At 39.4% G+C, this 22208-nt stretch overlaps 1 long non-coding RNA gene across 2 annotated transcripts in view; it reads left to right on the top strand.

Moving 5' to 3' along the window:
• Positions 1–978: 978 nt before the first annotated feature.
• The window catches only part of LOC140480376 (uncharacterized), a 42779-nt gene continuing 21549 nt past the window's right edge, over positions 979–22208 (top strand). For both annotated transcript variants that reach the window (XR_011961282.1, XR_011961281.1), the window contains exons 1-2: positions 979–1178; positions 18617–18732. This is a non-coding gene — a long non-coding RNA (uncharacterized lncRNA). The remainder of the gene's footprint in view (positions 1179–18616; positions 18733–22208) is intronic.

Here is a 22208-nt window from a genome sequence, read left to right as displayed (position 1 = left end):
TCACCACACACCACACCACCCCCCCCCCCCCCCCCGCCGCCAAACCATTCGCTTCTAATATTTTCCAAGTCTTCCCCAGCAGCTAGACCCACACCTGCTACTCTGCCAAGTCAACTCATCGTCCAACTGGGTGTGTGACGTTGAAAAAGAGGCAGATAAATAGATGGAGGACAATAGATGAATAGGTAGATAGTAAACAAATAGAGGGGAAATCGTACTGTGTATTTCTTGCTGGTTTCTTCCATTCCACTGACTTCACGGCCGAACATACTCAAGAGGCATTCCCCCCGACCTCCCCCACCCCGTAACCCCGCCAACTGAAGACAATATTAATTATTGTTTGGGAAAGTACCACAAATATTACTCTGAGTAACTCTGAACAAACAAACGTTGCTGCAGATGCTGAGACAATTTGCAATCTGGCAGTAAGCTTGCTGGTTACCAACAACAGAACGAACCACTCTGCAGCACATTTATTTAAGACAAATACCCTGTAAAGTTAAACGTCCAGCGGGTGCGAAAACACACTGCGACAGATTTTATGGCCACCGTCCTACTCAGTAATTTTCAACGCAGTTTCTCTGAACGGCCCCACATTTGAAATCCTGAACACTGCAGTAAAAAGTTTACAAATATGCTACTACCATATTACACGAGGATACTTTGGAAGTGACTGGGATGGGAAATTGGTCGAATAACATTGGCCGAAGCAAAATGTAAAACTTATCTGTTCAGCGCCGCAGAAAGAAAATGACGTACTTATGTACAGATGATTTAAAATTAAGCATCTGCTGATTCAATATAAACAAATAAATTAATTAAAGGGCAACTAAATGATGCAGAGGATGTTTTGAGCTAGTTAGAGAAAGGGGGAGGGGGGGGGAGGTGGGTGGACTTATGAGGCAGAGAACCCCCGCCTGTGTTTGCGGACCAGCCACTTCGGAAGTCAATAATTCGGGGCTAAGGCTGCAAAAGATATTCCACCAGAATGCTCCCCCCCCACAAGACCCCCATTTAATCCGACAATTTTAATTGTAACTGCACGTGTCGACATCACAAAGCTGCTCCCAGCGTGACCGTTCTCTGATGTGTGGGAACAGAATCGGAGGAGTTTCCTCGTCTCAACTGTTTTAAGTTGCAGACAGGTCACGGGCAGCTGTTTTGGGAACGTGTCCGAGGTAAGGCAAAAGACCATGTGATGGGGATGTTGCATGAATGCACAGTTCGCTTCGCGGTCATTTATTGTTCGCTCCATTTTTACGGCTGTGCAAATAACCACGGAGCACAAAATGCGCTAAAATGTTGCTGGGACGGGTGTGGAGGAATGTCACTCTCCCCGCGAGTAAACACGCCGACTTATGTCAGAACATATCCCGAAATTGTTGCCTGTTCGGTCACGCAGACATTAGAAATAAACACTTGTGGGGACGAAAATAAGAGGGAAAAACAAACAATGCGATTCCTCAAAATTACCAAGTAGCCAAATATATTAAATATAAAAGTATTGTTAAAGCTCAGCGCATCCACATCAACCCATTTGCTCGTTAGTGTGTTCCTTCCCCGGCTCCCTCGTATAAATGGAATGAAATGATTGCTGAGGTTTATTTGCTGGATAAACACTAACTAGGAAAGCTACAGTTTTAAAAGGCAGACGAATTCTTCCTAAATTCCGGTTGCTCGCTGGAAAGATTCCCAAGTTTCTTTTTTTTTGGGGGGGTGGGGGGCGCAAGGGATAGGGCGTGAGTTTTGCCTCTCGTTTTTATCCTCTTTTTAAGCATTAATCAATTATTCACAAGCACATTTATCTCCTGTAGAAGGTGGTGAATTCATATTCATTTCTGTGTTTTACTACCCTGACACTGATTAATGTAACATGCACCACGGCTCCTGTGTACTATAAGACTCTATGAATCATACGCTATAAAGTTCCAATCGTCCTTGTAAATGACTCTAGAGAAGTCCCTGCAGTCATGCCCAACACTGAAATGTCAAACAGACTCTTACTTAAACAACTGATGAATGATTATTAATAAAACGGACCGATTAGTTCAATATTGCAGTCAGAGCCATTAAAAAAATCTCTCGCTGAAATGCATTCACTTCAACAAATAACATTTGGTTTATTTTCACGTTTTACATACACAGGCGAACCGCTTTGCTCCACAATGACGTACAAAATAATCTGCTCGTGTCACATTTATTTGCATTGTTACAAGCCATTTTGAGATTAGTGAATTATTCTGGCCGTGAGCTATAACACTATGGTTTTATATGGATATAATTATTCATTTAGTAATAAATGTACAGTGAAGTGTCTAATGAGCAATAATCACGGTTGAATCCCTCATTATTCTATTCCTTGCAGCGTTATTTTATTGCATCCCGCCAGGATGTGGGGAATGGCAAACATTAGATAACATCCCTTAATGGAACACTGTATTAGTCATTCCCCGGCGCACAATAAACACATATAAACACATCATTATTAATAATCATAATAAATGGCTAATGAATGGATATCAATAGCATTACCCAAAATAGTGGAACCAAAGATAATATACATGCACAATAACTGCTGACTGCCTCAGGGAGGCTGACTGTCTAATGTTTTAAATTATTAATCTTAACAATAATTAGAACTACACTAACTGTTTTATGCATAAATGATATTACCTTCAGAAACCAAATGGTGCACTAAGGAGATTTCTGTCCAGTGTTGGTCCAGTGTTGGAAAACTATTGAATAATAAGTAAAACTGCCTAGGTTCTTTTTAAAAAGGAAGGTCCTTGTATATGTTTGTAGGAACTTGATTTTGAAAGGAAGTAAGAGGACAGGGCCACACATGTCGTTAACAGAGGGGTGTTTTGATATTGATTAAAGGGCTGTGGTAGAAAATGGAAAATAAACCTCCCAGCTGAAAGAATGAGGGAGAGAGAGGTAAACAAGTGTTGTCACCACATAACCTGAGTTGTCTGCCCCATATGTCCATTCACTGTTTTCATGGCACTCGATGGCAGTGAACATATTGGTCTGTGAGCAAATTCTCAGAGTCTGAAGTTTACTCAATCTGTAGAAATGAAGAGCAGAAATTGCCAATGTATTTCATGTAACAGGCACTTAATTTGCTCCAGTTGTTGAGTTACAAGTATCAGTAACTTACTATTAATAATTATAATCATTCATAAGCACTTATTTATAAATGCAGCCCTAAATAATCTGACATGAAATCGGTGAAAAAGACAATTTAAAGGAAAAGGTCCTGCTACCAGATTTCAGAGGAAGAATGCAAATTTTATGCTTGTCGGTGGCACATTATTTTGGAACAGGACAGTGAGACTATACTAGATAAAATTAATGAAAATCTAATCATTAGCCTCAGTGTTATACAGACATAAATAATTTGGATGAAATGTTATAAACCAAAATGCTATAGTTGTTGGTGTAATCATGGAAATACAGTGAAAGTATATAATGTGCCACCTACATAAATCACTGGTCAGTCTGAAGTTCAGAGCTGTGTTTTGGTTAAAATAAAAATGTAGAACAGTTAAAGTGTCTATTTAAAAATTGACTTAAAGCATGTAAATTTGTGTAAAGTGCAGGAAAAATCAGACAAATTCACCAATGCTGCAAATATGCTACAGACTTTAAATTGTGCATTACTTTATTTAGAATGCATTGCATTATAAACAGTCCATTCATAAGGTGTTTTTAGTTTGTGGATCTTCAACGCAGATGCAGACTATTTGGACCAAACTAAAAGGGTATGTTCTATAGTTGACACAACCCATATTTTTGTGGCCCAAATAGAAACAAAACAATAATTACAGATGCATAATTTTGTTTCATATATTTAGAATGGTATATAATTGAAACTGAATATAGCAACCTGGATGGAGATGGTGTATTTTCCACAAACATGCTTAATTTAGTTTTAACATCCTTCCTTTTAAATTGTGCAATTGAATGCTGTGTTATTTTAAACAGGAATCCTGTTTTTTTTAAGTGTGGGGTGAAAGTAGTCATTTTAAAACAGACATTATTTCACATTGCAAAGTACACTGCTGAACGATGTTTAACAAATACAGGTTTTGAATTTTTTAGGTCCATTTAGTTGATCACTATTTATTACTGATGACTTCACACTAGTTGAAATAATTCTGCAATAAGAAATATTTGATAAGCATGAAGATTTCGAATGGAATGATGTGGCTGCTGTTAAAAGTTTATCACTTGTCCCTTTGGCAAAGGCAGAGTATTCACACACCCTCTGTCCTGATACACAAATGTCATCCCTTTTGTAAGCTGCTGCTTTCCTTTTCAAGATGTTGGCGGTATCTCTGATCCTTTTAATCCAGTTATTCAGTTTCACGAGTGCATTGGGTGAATCTCTGCACAATAGCATAGCCCAGCTGGTAACAGCAAGTCACAGAGTTCAGCAGACACACCTACTGCTGCTTGACACAACTTTCAGCTGTAGTTAGGTGCATCTTACTCTAATGACATTGTAACTGTAACCTCATGTGAAAGTTGTGAAAGGGGAAATAAAATAGAAAAAGAAGGGAGGTTCAGGCGATCCTTGGCATGCTGTGGTGGGCTTTGGAAACCTTTCTTAAGATTATTTTGTGGAGAAGGAAGAGGCGGGCAGATTGTACAAGGTTACATTTCAGACATCACAATTTATGTGTGGCGTTAAATTCTAGGATGGGTAGAATCAACCAATGGAATAACAGAGCCTTAAATTTATATCTATAAAATATATAAAGTTCAGTTTTGCAAACATGCACCATAAAATTGTTATGTATTTGCCCATTTTACTTGGTAAGGCTGAACATATAAATACAGATTTTTGATGCAGTAAAGTATCACAATTAACTGTTGAGTGACTGAGTTAAAGCATAATATTTTAATAAATTATGAATGCAATTGCATAATTTCCTCTTATCAACTTTTATCATGACAATTATGTTCATAAAAAGTTGAATTTGCAAAATAAAAATTACTGAATTGTATCAATATTCCATAAATATTACTAGTTAGTATGAGAGAATTATTTCTAATTGTAATGATCTACTTATATAGAAACCAGCAGGACAAGTCTGATGCTATCTGAGTGAGATGCCACTATACTCAAATCTGGGGATTTGCTTCTTTGAACTTCAATTTTTCCAGTACTCAGAGCATCACTCCACATACTTCAGCCTTCCAATGTACACAGGGCACCAACCTTTGAAGATAATCAGTCCTTACAAGTGCATCCCACTTTATTCTACTAAATTTGCTAGAAAAGTTCAGTGCAATGCAAAAACATTGGATTTGCACTGGGTCAGAGCTCATTCACAATGTGTTGGCTTCAAATCTTATCCAGCAGTCAATATAACATGGATGCACAACCATTCCAACTTAAAAGGGGATCAAATCTGAATTGATCGCTATATGTGAATTTATGGCAGTCATTTGGTGCCAGTGTAAGTCTTGCACAAAATTGATAGGCAACAGCAAAAAGGTTCTTGAAATTTGTTTAGAAAAATAGATAATTTACAAATATAAAAGATAAGCAACCTGTTTAGTTATTTAGTAGTTGAGTAAGTGTGCCAATGTATAACTATTACATAACTGTACCTCACTGCTCTACATATATAAATTTTAAAAAATTGAACAATACATTTAAAATTCAATATGAACCCTAGGAAAATGTAATTAAAACTGTCAACATTCAAGCGAACATATAAACATCGATGGGGCTAATTTAAAATGGAAATAAAGATACACGTATGTAAATCTGAAATGAAAATGGAAATGTTGGAATGCATTGAAATTCAATCAACATGTGAAAGTTGTTTCAGATTTATATTTCAGATGTAACCTTTCATCAGTCCTTGTCCTGTTTCCAGCATTCCTCTTTGCTTGACTCTTCCATCTTGCTCTCCCTTGATCTTTTCATTGTGAGCTGCTTTTTTAAAATGTCTTGCTCTGGGTTCCTACTAGAAATTTCATTTACCAAGCTTTTTTTTTACGGAAAATGACATGCAAAACCTTTTTTTCAGAAGTTTATGACTTTGTTTTCATTAATTGATCAACGTTCAGCAAGTAAAAATGTAAGAAAATGTCAAGGGCACAATGTTTTTTTTTCTGTCCATTGAACCATATCACCTTCATTATTTGGTATTTGTATTTTGAATATTTCTAATCTTTCTCTCTGTATTACCCAGTCAGACAGATTATTTCATACATTCATCTTTGAATGACTGAGGAGTTTGTCTTTAACAAGAATTTGAAACTATTTCCATTTATTAAAATTATGCACCTCAGCCTGATGTTCCTTTGAAGGGAATTCATGTGAATGCCTTATCAACATTTTTTTTTACAGTGTGGAAACAGGCCCTTTGGCCCAAGTCCACACCAATTCTCTGAAAAGTAACCCACCCAGACCCATTTCCCTCTGACCAATGCACTGAAAACTATGGGTAATGTAGCATGACTAATTCACCTGCCCTGCATATCTTTGAACTGTGGGAGGAAACTGGAGCACCCGGAGGAAACCCACGCAGACGCGAGGAGAATGTGCAAACTAGACACAGACAGTCGCCCGAGGCTGGAATTGAACCTGGGACCCTGAGCCAGCGTGCTGTTGAATATTTTGTATGCCTCCTTCATTGGTTTTCTCACTAGAATAGGTTGAGCTGCCATCAGTTTGCTTCATAACCCATCACATTTAGAGTTGACATCAACATCTCACCAGGTGTGCAGGATTGGGGTTTAGAGTGACAGGCTTTTCAAAATGTCCTTCAGTCCATCCTGTCCATGTAAGTCCTCAAGCATTTATCTGTTCTAATCCCATTCCCTTGCACTTGACCTATAGCTTTGAATACTATTGGCATTTTAAGTATTCATGTAAATATCTCTTAAATGTCTTCATGGTTCCTGATTCTCTCACCCCTTTAGGCAGTGAATCCCTGATAGCCACAATCCTTTGAGTGAAAAAAGAATTTCCTTAAATCTGCTCTGAATCTCATGCTCCTTATCCCACCTCCCTCCCACCTCCATCCAGTTATTGATGTCTCTACAAGGGGAAATTCTTCTCCCTCCCTACCCTATCTCCGTCCCTCATAACATTCATACTCCTCATTCAGATTCCCCTCCCAGCTCCTCTGTTCCAGAGAAAACAGCCCCAGACTATTCAGTCTCACTTCATAGTTTGCTCCAGGCCAGGCAACATCCTGGTGAATCTCCTCTGCATCCTCTCTAGAGCAATTACATCCTTCCCATTGTGTGGGGACCCGAACTACACAGGGTACTCCAGCTCTGGCCAAAATAATGTTGCATACAGCTCCACTGATGTCTTGACAAAGAAAGGCAAATCCCATATGTCTCCTTTAACACATTATCTAACTGACCTGCTATCTTCAATGATTCATAGACATGCACACCATGATCCTTAATATTAGCTTCAGCACCACTCTTTCTCTTGTCGGACATTTTATGTGTTGACATAAAAAGCTCTCCAGGACAAGTTTAAGAATGCTGCCCCCCTAAACCTTTCACACTTTGTTTCTTCCACTTCGTACTGGAAAGCTGAAAATCTCTGCTAAAGTTATTAAATTATATTTACACTTTTCCGAGTTTTGCCCACTTATCCATCTTTGTATCTCACCCTGATAGCATGTGCATAGTATGCTCCTGGCAGAGTAATTTTTTTTTTAACCTAAAAACACTTGGCCTAATTTGAAGAATCTTCCAAGATACTTTCTGTCCTTACTGCAACGATTGACTCCTTGACCAATATTGTGACACCACCTCCTCTTTCACGACCTACCCCACCTCAGCTGAAGATTATATACCCCAGAACATTCAGTGCCAGTCTTGTCCACCTCTCAAACGTGTCCCTGTGTTAGCAGTGATATCATTAGGTCAAATCTGCCATATGTTAATAGCACCCTCATGTCAACCATCTCACTTGCAAGACTGCTTTAAAACAAATGCCATGCAGTCTTGCCATGCTCCCTTGTCTGGAACCACTCTGTTTGCACTGCCTTCTAGTTTGACTTGGTTTTTCTTCTATACAAGTCTGTGCATCACCTCCAATTTTAGCTCCTCCCAGTAAGTATCCCCCTGTACAAGTCCCATCTTCCCCAGAGACAGACCTAATGACCGAGGAAGCTAAAGCTGTCTCTCCTTCTCCAACCCTTCAGCCACACATTCATCTGTTCCAGCCACCTATTCCTATACTTACTAGTACATAGCCCATGAGTAATTCAGAGATTGCAACTTTTGAGGTACTGCTTTCTAATCTACTATCTGTCTCACTAAATAAGTGCTACAGGACCTCATTGGTTCTAATGTGAATCACAATCTCTGAATGATTTGGAGGTGCCAGTGTTGGACAAGCGTGGACAAATTTAAAAATCACAAAACACCAGGTTATAATCCAACAGGTTTATTTAGAAGTGCTAGCTTTCGAGGTGCTGCCTCTTCATCAGTGCCTCGAAAGCTAGTGCTTCCAAATAAACCCGTTTGACTACAGTGAGGTACTACGTGATTTTTAACTTAATCTCTGAATGTTCACCCTCCCCTTTAAGTACCAGCATTCTAAATGTTGTCTGACCAGCACATTATTATGTCTCAGAATAATCTTTTGAAATTTATGTTGCACTGTTGCAATTATGTATTAGGTATTCTATTCATCTTTTGATTGTGTTTCCAAATTATCAAATTGCTGAAAGAGAATAGCAAGATGTACAATACTTCGTTGCTGAATGTAAGTTGATCCAATTTCTGACTCTGTTAGAAAAAGGAGTGAGTTGGTCATTAGCACATTTAGTTCTCACATCCAGTACATTCTACCATCTCTCTCAGTTTTGTGTCCAATTATTTCTTTAATAATCATAAGTATTACTTGGTTTTAATTCCTCCATCATCTCAATTCTTTCTTTTTCTAAAACTTCCTTTGGCCCTACAGTCCACTTCAGAAGTTTGTGCTCTCCTACTTTTGATACTGGCACATTCCTAATTTTAATTTCTCAGTTTACAGCTTCCTAAACTCTAGAGTATATTCCCTAAATCTCTGAACTGCTCCACATCACAGTCCACTGTTTTAAATCTTCCTCTTCAACTACATTTGTGGTCACATGGTTCCAACATTTCGTGTGGCTTGGTGTCATATTTTGATTGACAGTTTTCCTGTGCAGAATGAGCCACGGGATATTGTTACAATAATGAAGATACTGTAGAAGTGCAAGCTCTTGTTGGTGATTACTTCTGTACAAACATGTTACTTTGTATGTATGATTGTTGTTGTGATGAACCGTTCCATAACTGAATTGTTATAGATCTGATTTATCCAACAGCTACTGGAAAGAAGCACTCACTGGAAGTGCAGGCAATCTGATGCTTTTGTTTTCCATAACATTCTTCCCAAAGTTCCCTGACACGGCCATTGTGGATTAAGTATTATACTCGAACAGTAGTCTGACCAGCACAATATTAATAAGTAAAGTAAGTTATACATCATACATAAAAATTATATATATAGTGAAAAATGATATATTTTATCAAAATGTTTCATGTTACAGTCATCAGGACATTTTGCAAGTCTACAAATTCAGTTGGAAAACCAACATTTGTGCCTCATGAGAGGAGAGTGCTGATTGGTTTGCAAGTGGAGTCTGATTGATAGAACTGTTGCCATGGAGAATGCACTCATTAATGTTGATTGACAGTCAACAGCCAGGCTTTGTTAAATATTACCAGACAGGTTGACTCTGATTGGTCGGACGGCTGTCACTTATTTTGTTGAGTCAAAACAGGCACAATGTGTGTACATGTTCTTTCTACCTGCAAAGAACAAGGTTTTACGTGTTAATATGTATAACTTCCTGTATACACAATTATGCCGCATTATGACAATCCTAATACTGTTGTTAGTCAGAAGTCACATGACAGTAGCTAATAGTCCAACAGGTTGAAGGGCATCGCTTGTCACTGGCCACTTGGTTGTTTCTTTTCTTCCTGGTGGTGGAAACGGAATAAAGATTCATGCACCTTGTGCCTTTCACTGTGTCTTACACCTGCACACACACAGCATGAGTGCTAAGGAATAAATAAGCACTACCACATTTAGGCGGTAGTGTGGGGGTAAATTAAGAAAGGAAAAAAATAGAAAGAAAAGAACAGGAGTGTCAGATGTCCTGGTTATTGTGAGCTGGCTATGAGAAAGCTGGACTCTTCACATATAAGTAAAGGGTGACTTGATGACAGGATACCAGTCGCTGTGGTGTTAGTTCAGGAGTGATTTGGGTAAAAGCAAGAATCTCTAGATGCTGGAGATCTGAAATAAAAACCAAAGTGCTGGACAAGCTCAGTGGGTTTGTGCAGAAAGTAACAAAAAAGAAGAAAAAAACCAACAGGTTTATTTGAAATCACAAGCTCCTTCTGATGAAGGAGCAGCCCTGCAAAAGCTTATGATTTGAAACAAAGCTGTTGGACTATAACCTAGTGTCGTGCGACTTCTGACTTTGTCTCCCCCAGCCCAACTCCAGCACCTTGACATCATGGTTGTTTGTGTAATTTCTTGCATATTCAGGATACATAATAAAATATTCTGACTTTATGTAATAATCAGTATCAGAATCAATTTTTGAATACTTTGTCATTAAATGTGAACAGCAAAAATGATACATTTTTATTCTCCAGTGTACACCACTTTGGAATCCAACTTAGCTCCACTTCTGGCTGCAAAGCAATTCAATATAATAGCTGGTAAGTTGGTTTTTGAGCACATTCTAATTCTTCCAACAAGTAAAATCCTAAAGATCCACTGTGTAGCAACTAATCATCTTTAAGCTATTGTCTCCATTACTTCAGATGGAAGCTTTTCCTATGTGTTGATCAATTTGAGGAAAATGATTTGTAATCACCAGCTGAAAAATGGGAGACAGCAAAATTAGAGTTTATTTTACCACTTGTCCTGTTTTTGTTCCATTAGAAAAGGTCTAAAAGGGGAACCCAATTTACAATCATGCTGTTCACATGTTAAATAAAAGTTAAAATGGTTTCCTTTGTGAGAAGAACATCCTGACACCATTCTGAATATAAGGTAAAAGTAAAGTTGTCATAGTCCTGTGAGACCATAAGACTGCTGTTTCCTTTTTTTTGAACTTCCTCTTGATCATTTGCAGCAAATATTTTGATTTCTTTTTATAAAGCAGCTTTTAATTCTTTAATTAAAGATATAACTATATAGATTAAACTGAAGAAACCATTTACCGAGATTTTCTTGAATGAAAGAAAGTAGAATTTTATACCCACTAACTTTGAAAAAAGGTAACAAAAATGTGAGATTGAACACATGTTGCATGCGCACTCACACACACGTGTGTGTACAGGGTACTTTATTTCGCTTTGTGTTGCTTATTCATGTTTCATAAATGTGGAACTGTGACTGGTTTCTAGTGATAGGGATACTTGTTTTCAATTATTGTGGCTCACGTATGTAAACAAATTAATTAGCATAATTCTTCTGTAATTTGAGATTGCATTCATGAATTATTTGAGGAAGAGCTGTTATACTTTAAAATATATCCATTTAATTTATTAAAATTTGTTTAATTATAGCTTGGTTCTGTCTTATGACATTTCCACTTTGTGTAGGCTGGAGTAAAGAGGTCAACTTAACTGTATTCTTATGCAACTTGCAGGTTCAATTCCATTTCAACCTCTGTAGACTTGGTTAGAAGCTATTATATGGCTGGAAACTAGCATCAAAACAATTAATTTCTGCACTGTTCACTGATAAAGTGATAAAATGCAACTTCAGTGGCAAGGAAATAACTAAAGCCATGAGTAAAATCAGGTGGATAGTCATAATGTTGAAGTGCAGTCTTATTCAGTCTTCATCATTACATACAGTTCAGCAAATTCTGAAAATCAACAATATATATAATTTGTTTCTCTCAGTAATGTTAATCTGATTAATGTGTACCCAAATCTTCTGGCCTCTCAGATCAATGGAGACCAGATATATGTCTGAATTTGCATGTCAGGAATGTATATCGCATACGAGACAAGCTTCTATATCAATTAAGTTCTTTAGCTCAGTGAGTTGAGAATGGAGCAGGAAGTTAGGGTTCAGATATTGGTGGAGATCCAGAGGAGAAAGTGGCGAGCTAGAGCTGCCAGGTTACCATTCTGACTTTCGTTTCAGGACTTGTCACCATCAAGTTTTGATCCAGCAATTGGGAAGATGTGAAACAGCTCTCAATGGTGGGAAGCTCCTTACTGTTGACTTCATACAATTTTCCTAACTTTCTTGACAATGCTCACATTGTTCACTGCCTTCCTTAGAACTGACCCTGACCAACATGGGTTATGGTGAGAAAGTTAGGAAACTTAGGTAACATGTTCATTGAGGAGTTTCTTCACGTTACGAGAAAAATATCCAATTTTCTTTCAAGTGTTAAACAGCAAAATGGGATTCTCAGTTGTGAATGGTGAGAGGTCTTTTTGCAATGCATAATGGAATCGAATCTCATTACAACTTATTTTAACTTCATTATTGTACAGTTTTCCATTCTCTCACATGCTGGACATAAACTAGATGCTGAGAATTTCTGACAGGGAGGTCAGAATGGTGATCTAGCAACTCCACTTTGCCACTTTCTCCTACAGACCTCCACCTCCACTGATATTAGTCATCAGATATCACTCTTTGGGGCTGTCCAACTAAATCACTCAACAGGATAGACGACATGGGAGCCTGTTAGAAACCACTGCTGAGGGAGGGAAGCTGAGGAGCTTAATTGCAGGGATTGGTAGCAGCATTCTGGAATGCAGAGGGGTTTACAATTTTGAAGGAGCAACCCAATATATAAATGGAAGGGATGATGGAGTATTGAAGGAGAAGAACAATGTGGGACAGGGGATCATTGAGAGTTAACAGCACACTGGCTTCTATGAAGGGATGCTATACTACTGTATGTTTCATGTTTACTTGATATTCCTGGGGCTGGGAAGGTGAAGTGGGAGGTGAAGATATAAATAGATAGATTGGGTGGGAAAGTAGGAAAGTTTAAAGCTGATCGGATTGATGGTGAAGGTTACTTAAAAAGTGTACATTTGAGGGTTCGGCAAAAGGAAGAGGCTAACCTGAGACTCACTGTGTGAGGAGCAATCAATATTTCCTTCATTGTATTATGAATAACAAGTGCACAACAGAGATGAAAATGGCTGCCACTAAACCTGGTATAGGTTGTGTAACTGTTTTTTTCTGTGAGGAAGAAGGTTCCTTTTCATAAGGTGTGGGGACATTAAAGGGCTTCTGTATTATACAGACATCCATAGAGTACAGTTGGAAAACACTTACGAGCACTACATGCTATGTCAACCTTACATATTAGCCTACGGTGTGAAGTTCAGATTCTTATCCCAAGCATTCTTGACCATATTATGCAACATCAGTAATCAATCCCACCAATGGCTGCGATGCACCAGCAATGTGTTGAGGCCTGGAAAGATTCACCCTTTTTGCCAACAATCACCTTCCAAGGTCTGTGCATGGTCCAGAAGCTGCTAATTTCACACCTTGGACCAGAAAAACTTTTGTAGCCTCAAGAATAGTTAGCCTCAATATATTCAATATTTTTGTTAATGTCAGGCGTATGTTCACACAAAAATAACTGATGATAAAAAAAACTTTTACAATTATGAGAACATACTTACAATGAGAGGACACCATGACACCTATGTGCCCTTACAAGATCATTGTCCTTTCCTTCCCATTAGGCCACAGTACAATCTCAGGTGAGTTGAACAGAGCCTGTCCTACAGTGCAGGTCTTGGAGTTTTAGTCAGGCAACCCCTGGGACATTTGTGTCTAGAGAATGCAGACTTGGTGAGTGTACCCTGTCTAGAGGCTTGACCTCCCAGAGGCAGGATGAGGTGGAAATTACGGCCACTGCTGGACTTTTCTGGGAGGAGACTTGTGGCAGGGTTGTACGTAGTTCCTTCTCAGGTTGTGTGCCTTGGCAGTAAGCCGTTTCTTTGTGAGGAAGGGGAACCTGGAGTGAGGGCGAAATCCCTTTGCATCTCTATCACCTTGTCACCTTGTCATTGAGCACCAATAACTCGAGCAATGGAGTGCAGGTTTATGCACATATCCAGCTGACTCTGAGAATACTGGATATTGCTCTTCATGGCAGCCGCCAACATGACTGTGGAGGCAGACAGATGTTTGTGTGTCAGAGGGACCAGGTCCCAATGGTGTTGGTGCAATCCTGCAGCATTTATGTTAGTACCTGCTACTCCTGTGTCTGCTTGTGTATGCCAGTGAAGTTACAAGTAACCAATACCATGGGATCATCTCCCACTGGCGGACAAGCAGGTACCTGCTCTAGCAGTCCTCTGATTGCCAGTGACCTGGGACATCTCTCTTCCTCGGAGAGCTGCAGAGACCTGGCAATGATTTGCATGAAAAATTGAGCTCCTGACTGTAATCTAGATAAGCGACCCACCAAGTGTCACTATCTGATTGATTGATTGTTGTTACACATACTGGGGTACAATGAAAAATGTTGTTTTGCATGCTATACAATCAAAATCGGTTAGAGATTAAAAAAAATTTGCAGATGCAACAGATAAGCAGGAGGCTGGAAGGACACAGCAAGCCGAAGCATCAGGCAGTAGAGAAGTCAAAGTTTAGAGTGTAACCTTTCTTTAGGACCTTTCTCCACGTCCTCATGCTGCCTGGCATACTTGTCTATACAGACGAAATCACCGTACAAAATGCATCAGGGTAGCAGAAGAGAGTGCTGATTGCAGTGTTACCGCTGCAGAGAAGGTGCAGAGGGAGAGAGATCAAAATTAACATTTCAGAGGTCCTGTACAAGAATCTGATAACAGCAGGGAACAAGCTGTTCCTGAATTTATTTGTACTTGCAAACAAATTCTTACATCTTTTGCCTGATGGAAAAGGGTGCAAGAGAGTATAACTGGGGTGGGAGGGGTATTGGATTATGTTAGTTGCTTTAATTAAAATCTGAGCTGGTGGAGGATACAGGAGGCAGTAATGCCTGTGTATCCTCTGAGGCAACAGTGTTTTCTTCCTCAAGATGTGGAGGAGAGGATGTCTTTGAAGGGCCAGACTCTTGGCGTGGAGATCATGCTAGCAGGGGACAAAAGAGAAAATGTGTGTTGACAACAGATGGAACTATACCAAGAACATATTCACAGTACTGGTAACGCAAATGCTGGCCCAGCAAGGGACAGTGCTTCTTACTTGCTTGCCAGGAGATGCATGTTTCGGTATCTCCACAGGACTGGTTCTGGTCCTTGCCAGCAAGGGCCAAGATCCTCTCTTTATTGGAGTTAAGGAGCCAAGTGTCAGGCATTTCTGCACCCACCCAAGTGCTTTCAGCCTGATTATAGACTAATTTCTCTTGGAATGAGGCAAAGGGAGGAATTATGTGAAATGAAAATGTACCTGGTGTTGGTGCAGGTGGAGAAAAGGTAGTGAGGTATCCTAAGTGAGTGAATAGAGGCATGCAGGAGTATAGGGGTGCAGATGGGGGGGATTGTGGGAGTGGTTTGAACCGATGAGGGAAAATGTTGCAGGTCATGGTGAGAGTAGTAAAGCATGAGACTTGGTGGAAGGTGGACGCAGTAGAAGAGATAGAATGAATGCGAAGCAGCAGAAGAAAATAATGGCTGTTAACCTGATGATTTGGAGAAGGTCATTGACCTGCTTCCTACAGTGCTGGGCACCTCAGTGGATGGCTGAGCAAGCACTGACACGGGTGGCACCTTCAGAGCAGTAAGACCTCTTGTCGTGGTCGGCTTTGCCAGTCTTTGGGGAAGAGATCAGCCCTCTTCTGCACCATCCCAACCACCAGTACATTCCCAGATATGTTCACAAAACGAGTTGCCAATTTCCCCCTCTCTGCCAAGTCTGGGATAAATGACAAGAACCATGCATGGCAGTTCCAGATTGGCAGCGTTTGACTGGGCGAGCAAATGAAAAGTCTTTTAAATGGCTTTTTAAAAGTCCCAGCAGTTGTGAATGCTGCTTCATACTGCAAGTGGGACAATCTGCTGAGTGGGTCGCCTGAGAGAAGTGGTGCATAGTTAATGAGGCAGGTTTGGGACACTCCCACAAGGGAAGTCACTAGGCCTCGCTAAGAGAAATATACCATGAAACTTGGCAAAAATGGCACTTAGTTGTTTTCTGGTAAGACTCAGCCCATCCTTTATGTACAAGCTTCTCCAGCCTAAATAGGAAAGATAATCTCTCTTCTCTTCTGAGTCAGTAATACCACACCCTAAGGGTGTGGAAAATATTGTCACTTCTGTGCCAATCAATATGGTTTGGGGTACATCATAAGATGAAAGTTGCAGCGTAATGTGTGTACCATTTCTTGTAGATCTTTAGCTGCACTGAAACTGACCAGTGCAAGATTTCATCCAGGCAGTCAGCTCAATGGGACTTGAGTAAAAACTGGCATTTAAAACGATGTTTGTTTATTCTTATACCATGGATGTTGAAACTTCAAGGTCCAACCAGAGTTTTTAAAAAACTTGGTCAAGGGAACATAATTGGACGGGAGCCAAAAATTCAGTTTCCAGTTGGCATGTTAAATTTCCCTATTAAGTTCTAAGGATATTTCAAACAGATCAATGTTCCAGCAGCAACCTTTTTGCATTCATTAGCATACTATGAATAGATATTAACACCCCAGTTCACTGGAATTACAATTGTGTACAATCTTGTTCATGATAAACAGGAAACGTGTGTGATCACAAACCCGACTCTATATATGTGTGCACCTAGTGGGGTAAACTATTTCATCCAAGGTCCAGTAAGTAAAAACATCTTCAATTACTTGGTTTCTTCGTGTAAACGCTGATACTGCTAGAGGTGATGCTTCTCCATTTTGACAAGTTCATGAGAAGCTTTAGCCATATGCTGTCTGTGTTGTTGTTAAATGCTTTCAGTGTTAGCTTTACTTGATGAAGGGGCAGCACTCCAAGAGCTTGTGATTTCAAATAAACCTGTTGGACTATAACCTGGTGTCCTGTGACTTCTGACTTTGTCCACCCCAGTCCAACACTGGCACCTCCACACCAGAGATGAAGCTAATCAGGCCAAATGATGAAAGCGTACTGACTGACTCCAGCAAACCGGACCAGGGCAGGATAGTAGGGATGAATGTAGTGCAAAGGCACGTCTTTCGTGGTTGTGTTGTTGTCCCATGCAAGTTTTTAGTGAAAAGCATTCTGATGTATACATTCTCCTCGTTGCAATGAAAGGTCAATGACCTGATGGTGGAAGCGTTCCTGAATGTTATAGTTCCTTTTTTGGTTTAAGTGCTAACTATGGCAGATACGTGAGAGGCAATGCAACCTGTGGTGCCAATTGTGCTACACTGGTCACTGTAATGAAGTGGAAAACATTAATTGCACAAGAGGCATCAAATTGACATGACAAACACCTAATCTCCAATCACAGAATGCAAGTGTGACAGCTTTCTACAGTGGCAACCTTACAATACTCATTCATACTCATTGGACTATGAAGTATTGAATAGACAATGATATACACCCTGACAGAATGCATCAGATCAGTTACCTTCTTATGGCACTGTACCAAGAACTCTTAAATAACCCAAGGGTGCCTACTTCCGTAACCACTTTTGTCCTGGCTGCATGATAGCCTCTTGTTGCAATCCCTCGGGTAAAGAACTTCCTGTCTCTCCTGGACGGATTTCAGGAGAACTTATAGGCAGGTAATACTGATGTGTGCCTGGTTTCTGACATCTCCAGAGATTGGTGCAAGTGATGAGCAGAGGTTGAGTAATACTCCACCGATGTGCTGTCCAACTGCCTATTAAATATGGAACCCAAAAAGTCTTGAAGGAATTCTGAAATGCCTGCCCACAATATTTGATGTTGTACCTGTACATGAATGTGTAATGATTGGAAAATAATATAATTGCTTTGGGAAACCCATCCCCAAACAGGAGTTCCTCCAACTTGTAAGCTCACCTTGACATTTAGTCTCCACAAAAAAAGAAAATATTGCTCCATGAGAAACGTGGCAGAATTACTCTGTTTAAAGTTAATCGACTGGGAATGGTGCTCCATAATTGCATCTAAGAGAGACACAGAACTGCTTTGTGAGTGAGAGTTGCATCCACAATATAAATCTGTTCTTAAGAGCAAGAAAGGGGTCTCCAAGATTGCACATGGCAGGTATCTAATTCGGATGAAGTTATAAAATAAACAACTTTCACTTGAAGCAACACAAGAGCAAACTGCTCTACTTGCAGTACTTTCATGAAACACTTATACAGATGTATTTTCTAAGGTCAGACATTTAGAGGGGAATGATTGTCCCTGATATATTGTTATTCGAGGGACACATTCAGTTGAGTATCATCAGTTGAGTTTAGAACCTTGGCTTATAAATTAGTGACAAAATGTATTTTGACCTTGCAATACATTGCACAAATTATTTTGATAGAGCAAGGGATTAGGACTCTTAAATCTTACATTGAAAAATTGTGTGTGTGAAGAGATTGGCATTCACTTTACAAATGTGAAATCTTGACGATTTTGTTTTCTCCAGTGATCTGAAAACTTCTTGATCATGACCAGCTGGACTATGATCTGACTATCACAGTGGCAGAAGGTAAAGTGGATGAAGCATATTTGTCCAAAAGTTGCCATGTTGCTTTGCACTAGGTAAGGATAAACAGTCGATAAATATATACAGACTTCCAAACATCAGAAATGTAAATGCCAACATTGTTTTCATAATTTTAACCCAGATATATGGAATGTAAATAATAATTTGAATTAATTTGGAAAAGGAAGGTTGAGATGGCAATCTTTGATGTTACTAAGCATTTTCATCTTAATGTTCAAACAGCATTGGAAAGATGTAAAACATTAATGGAATTCATGTTGAACTAAATTTTATAAAGTAATACTGAGAGCTCTCAATAGAGAAAGAGCTCAGAATATTAAGTTGTTGATAGAAAACTGAGGATTTAAAAAAAAATGAAATATGTTGTCAAAGGTACCTTACATTCGTGAGATCAGACGCAAGAACACCAATACTTAAAATAATCAGAGTCCATTTGCCAATTCTTCAGTATCATGTTCAAACTCTGGCATACATTGTTATTTCCTTTGAAATTTGGTATTTTTATGTTTGTCCCAATGAATACAAAGTGAAAAGCTTCAAGAACACATCTCTCATTTCAGAAATACTCAAGAATTTAGAATATTAGGAAGATTTTGATAGTTTTATGTTTGGGCAAAGTCAAGCATTTAGAGAACAGAAGCATTAAGGAACCTACCTAGCTTTTCTCCATTGAAATTAATACAAGAATAATTCTGGGGCAGCATGGTGGCTCAGTGGTTAGCACTGCTACCTCACAGCACCAGGGAGCTGGGTTCAATTCCTGCCTCAGGCAACTGTCTGTGTGGAGTTTGCACATTCTCCTCGTGTCTGTGTGGGTTTCCTCTGTAAATTACCTGTAGCATTAGGTGCATTAGTCAGGGGGAATGGGTCTGGGTGGGTTGCTCTTCGGAGGGTTGGTGTGGACTTGTTGGGCTCCAGGGCCTGTTTCCACACTGTAGGGAATCTAATCTAATAATGAACAGATTACTTACAGGTTCCAACCCATCTGACTTTACTATACTGTAGGAATACAGTGTGAAAGCAAATGAAAATCTTTGTGCTGTTTTAAGTCTCATTATGCTGAAATAAACACTGAAATTAGAAAAAGTACAGTAGATAATTTTAAGATTACTTCAAAATGAAGAAAGTTTTGAGATAATTCAATCTCAGTTAAGTAGCAGGTTATCTCCAGGAGAAACTTATTTTTACATTGTAAATGTTCAGAATGCGTAGTTCAAATAAACTCAAAATGTTATTTTAATATTCAGTATAAGAAATTGTGAACTAGAAATACTGAAAAAAATATTTAAACTGATGCCAAGAGAAAATTTTTTATTGAAGTAATTATGTATACTTGGAATCATCCACTGAATGTGAAAATAGGGACAAAAACTTTAGAACTCTACATAGATATGACATAAATAATGTGACTACAAGAACAAGAATAAATTAGTGGCTAGGAACCCTGCAGCAAGTAACTTATTTCCTGATTCCCCAAAGTATACTCACAGTTTAGAAGGCATGACTCAAGAATGTTTTGAAATACTCCCTAGTTGCATACCATCCAGGAGAAATCAGCCTGCTTGATTGACACCATATCCACTAGCATCCATACTCTCCACCATTGATGCTCAGTAGCAGAGTGTGTACTACTTACAAGGTGCACTGCAGAAATTCTCCAAATATCCTTACATAGCACCTTCCAAACCCACAACTGTTTCCACCTAAAAGAAGAAGAAGGGCAGCAGATACATGAGTACTTCAGCACTTGCAAGTTTCCCTCTAAGCCACTCCTGATTTGAAATATATAGTCGTTTCTTCACTGTCACTGCATCAAACTTCTGAAACTCGTTCCCAAACAGCATTGTGTGTCTACCTGCAGCACATAGAGCCATACAGCACAGAAACAGACTCGTTGGTCCAAACAGTCCATGCCAAACATAATCCCAAACTAAACTAATCCCACCTTCCAGCTCCTGGCACATATCCCTCCTATGCACATACGTATCCAAATATCATTTAAACATTGTAATTGTATCCAAAATTACCACCTCTCAGGAGGTTCACTCCATATGCGGATCACCCTCTATGTGAAAAATACGCCCAAATATATTTTTAAACCTCTCTCCTCTAACCTAAAAATGTGCCCCCTTGTATTGAATTCCCTTTCCTATGGAAAAGACAACAACCATTAACTTTATTCATACCCCACATTACTTTATAAATTTCTGTAAGGTCACCTCTCAACCTCCTACGCTCCAGTGAAACAAATCCTAGCCTATTCAGCCTTTCTTTATAATTCAGAACTTCCATACCTGGCAACATCCTGGTAACTCTCTTCTGACCCTCTGTAGCCTAATAAAATCCTTCCTATAACTGGCTAACTAGAGCTGGACCCAGTTTCAATTCCAGCCCTGGGTGACTGTGTGTGGAGTTTGCACATTCTCCTTGTGTCTGCGTGGGTTTCCTCCAAGTGCTCTGGTTTCCTTCCACAATCCAAAGATGTGCAGGTTAGGTGAATTGGCCATGCTAAATTGCCCATAGTGTTCAGGGATGTGTAGATTAGGTGCATGAGTCAAGGGTAAATATAGGATAATAGAATAGGAGAATGGGTCTGGGTGGGTTAGGCTTCGGAGGGTCAGTGTGGACTTGTTGGGTCAAAGGGCCTGTTTCCGCACTGTAGGGACTCTATAATCCTATAGGCATGGTATTCAGAAGAGGCCTCACCAATGTCTTGTACAACCTCAACGTGACATCCCAACTCCTATACTCAACAGACTGAGCAATGAAGGCAAGCTTGCAAAACACCTTTTTCTCCACTCTGTCTATATGCGACACAAACTTCAAAGAACTGTGTAACCTACAACCCTCGGTCGCTTTGTACTACAACACTACCCAAGGCCCTACCATTAATTGTATAAGCCCTACCATTGTTTGTTGAACCAAAATGCAATACCTCGCATTTATCCAGATTGAACTCCATCTACCATTTTTCAGCCCATTGACTCATTTGATCAAGATCCCTTTGTAATCTTAGAAAACTTGCTTTACTATCTACTGTGCCACCAATTTTGATGTCGTCTACAAACTTACTAACCACACTTTCTATATTCTCATCCAAAATAATTTTATAAGTTACAAACAAAAGAAGACCCAGAACTGATCTCTATGGTACCCCACTGGTGACAGGTCTCCAGTTCAAAAAGCAACCCTCGACCACTACTCTCTGTCTCCTGCCTTATGTATCCAATTGGCAAGCTCACCCTGAATCCCATGCAACCTAACTTTACTATTAGTCTACCATGCAGAACCTTGTAAAAGGCTTTACTTGAATCCAAATGTAGCAATTCAAGAATGCAGCTCATCACCATGTTCTCAACAGCAAATACTGGTGATATGGTGGACACTGACGTATGTTATCTCAGGGTACAACGGGATCTGGATTAGATGGGCCAATGGACTGAGGAGTGGCAGATAGAGTTTAATTTAGATATATGAGAAATGTTGCATTTTGGTAAGGCAAACCAGGGCA

This window comes from Chiloscyllium punctatum, chromosome 8 (assembly GCF_047496795.1).
Source record: "Chiloscyllium punctatum isolate Juve2018m chromosome 8, sChiPun1.3, whole genome shotgun sequence".
Taxonomy (NCBI): Eukaryota; Metazoa; Chordata; class Chondrichthyes; order Orectolobiformes; family Hemiscylliidae; genus Chiloscyllium; species Chiloscyllium punctatum.
Note: the sequence above shows the minus strand (reverse complement) of the source record. Positions and strands in the feature narration are given on the sequence as shown.